The sequence below is a fragment of the Triticum dicoccoides genome, chromosome 1B, assembly GCF_002162155.2.
Source record: "Triticum dicoccoides isolate Atlit2015 ecotype Zavitan chromosome 1B, WEW_v2.0, whole genome shotgun sequence".
NCBI classification, from domain to species: domain Eukaryota; kingdom Viridiplantae; phylum Streptophyta; class Magnoliopsida; order Poales; family Poaceae; genus Triticum; species Triticum dicoccoides.
Genome location: NC_041381.1, coordinates 12490953 through 12493554, shown reverse-complemented (window position 1 = coordinate 12493554; position 2602 = coordinate 12490953). Strand labels below are relative to the sequence as shown.

At 46.6% G+C, this 2602-nt stretch overlaps 1 pseudogene; it reads left to right on the top strand.

The window, feature by feature from the left end:
• Window positions 1-1477: 1477 nt before the first annotated feature.
• Window positions 1478-2295, top strand: LOC119349977 (annotated as a pseudogene).
• The last annotated feature ends 307 nt before the right edge of the window (window positions 2296-2602 follow it).

The window sequence follows — 2602 nt, the reverse complement described above, 5'->3', positions numbered from 1 at the left end:
CGAGTGTGGAGCTCCCCCGGGCGTGATGGCGTATCTCATATTCTTCTTCTCGGTGACACACTTGATGCCTTTAATTGTGTACGGTGGCGGTGTTTACTGTTGTGTCCCCATACACGTCGTACCTTCTTTTGCCATCATCCAGATCTTAAGAAACCTGACGTACGAGGAGCACAGGAACTTGTATGAGCAACTCCAGGAGATGTTAGCAACTTATGCAAAGCTGATAAATTGTCTGCTTGCTTATGAAAAGCACACAATACAATACAGTAGGCTGGCTGTGTATGTATGTATTTATTTATTTGAAGTGCTCCCTCGGTTCGCCGTCATGAATGTAGCTCTAGGTTAACCATGTACAGCTTCATCATCTTCGTGGCTCCCCCCTGTACCCCTGTGAGTTGTGATGGAGTGATGGTGTCCTTGTCCAAAACATTGTACAGAGTGTATGTATGGACTGTGGTTGATAGGTCTAGCTAATCTAATTAGGTGTTTGATTCCCCTGATGTTGATTTACCTTTATCAGTCATCTGCACTAATTCTCTCCCTTTTTTTGTTATCGGAGCTGGATAAGTTATACTTATATTTGTGTAAATCATAGATTTGTGTTGCTTTGGATTGCATCAAATATTTTGAGAATGCATATGATAATAATAATCGTCACTTTCTATCTGTCGGTTCATTTGTCTCATGTTACGTGATAGGCCTTAGCTACATATGTTCTGATGCCTCTCATCCACATTAACAGTATACAGCCATACATGGCATGAAAAATTGTTCGATGTTTGTCTTTGTACACTTCTTATATTCAATTTTTTTGCAAGTATCTGGGAAGGATGCACTAATTCGAGAATAAGTATTAGGCATTGGACTTGTTCAAACTAGTACTAGTGTATGTGCCTGCCATTGTTATGGATGCATGCTTGAAGTTAGTGCGACTAATTAACTAGTATTATATAGTTCGAAAATCCATCTCTGCACCCGAGCTCATCTGCAACCGCGCTGACGAAAAAAAATCTTAAAGTTGGTTAGCGTTGACTGACCGGCTCGGGATATCCGGGACTCTGCTAATCTGTTTACTTCCTAACCTTCTTCTCCAAGACAATGACTAATGTCTCGAGAAACTTTGACACGAAAGTTAACTAATCCGCAAGCATATGACCTTGACTAATGTTGTTAAGCACTGCAGTCGTTGCCGTTGGTGTCAAAATATGAAGATAAAATAAGAGATCATGGTACACGTGTTAAGAATAGAATAAGTAATCATGCATGTTACAGTGTACAACAACAAGTCTATTCAATGTCCAGATATCTTATACTACTAAGTGATTGTGCAAAATAAATGGCCTTGACGTTAGCACTTGCTTCATGGATGATGCATGACTCCTCGCTATGCTAAGCAAGCAAGCAAACCACAGACCACACTAGTTAACACTGTAGTTCAAGTATATAAGCATGTCCATTGGTATCACGCAAGGGAGAAATGGCCGGCAAAGATGAGCTGAAGCTGTTGGGTACGTGTGCGAGCCCCTGGGCTGCCTGGGTGAAAATCGCGCTCCACCTCAAGGGCCTGAGCTACGAGTATGTGGAGCAGGACCTCGACAACAAGAGCGACCTCCTCCTCACGTCTAACCCGGTGCACAAGAAGGTGCCCGTGCTCATCCATAATGGCAAGCCAATCTGTGAGTCGGTTGTCATTCTGGAGTACATCGACGAAGCCTATGGCAGCACCGGCCCCTCCCTCCTGCCCACTGACCCCTATGAACGTGAGATTGCTCGGTTCTGGGTAGACTACATTGACCACAAGGGTTACTCTTAAAGTGTCTCATTTGTGTTGTTGATTTCACATCTATGTATGTGGTGAGCTGATTAATGATGCTAATGGGTGCATGCAGCTGGTCATCCCGTGGAAAGTGGCCTTCACAGCCAACACAAAGGAGGAGAAGACCGAAGGGATAAGGCAGATGTTGGCGGCGGTGAAGACACTAGAAGGGGCTCCCAAAGAATGCTGGATATGTGGACATCGCACTCGGCGGACTGTTGGCGTTTCTGCAGGGAACTGAAGACCTATGTGGTACCAAACTCTTTGACATCGTCAACACCCCACTTCTGTTGGCGTGGGTGGAGCACTTCACCGCTCTGGATGCATCGAAGGTGGCCCTGCCGGACGTCAGCAAGTTGGTTGACTTTGCCAAGACAAGGGAGAAACGGCTGGCAAGTATACAAACGTCACGCAAGGGAGAAATGGCTGGCAAAGATGAGCTGAAGTTGTTGGGTACGTGGGCGAGCCCCTGGGTTTAAACTGTTTTCTGACAGATACGGCCCTCAAGGCAGGTCCCACGTGGCACAAAAGTCAACGCGGTTAACTGAACAGTTAAGTTGGCCGTTATGACCGATGGGGCCCACATGTTATTCTCAATAAAAATTGGAATGAAAAAAGACAATGAAGTTTTTCCTGACCCCAGGCGCGAACGAGGGTGCAGCAGGAGCATGACCTAGCGCGGCAGTGCCGCCGCCCGTCGATCCAGCGTCCCAGTGTTCTCCGCCGTCGCCGGCGAGGTCGCCGGCGACCGCCGCGCTCCAACCGTCACCCCCCACATGTTTCCTT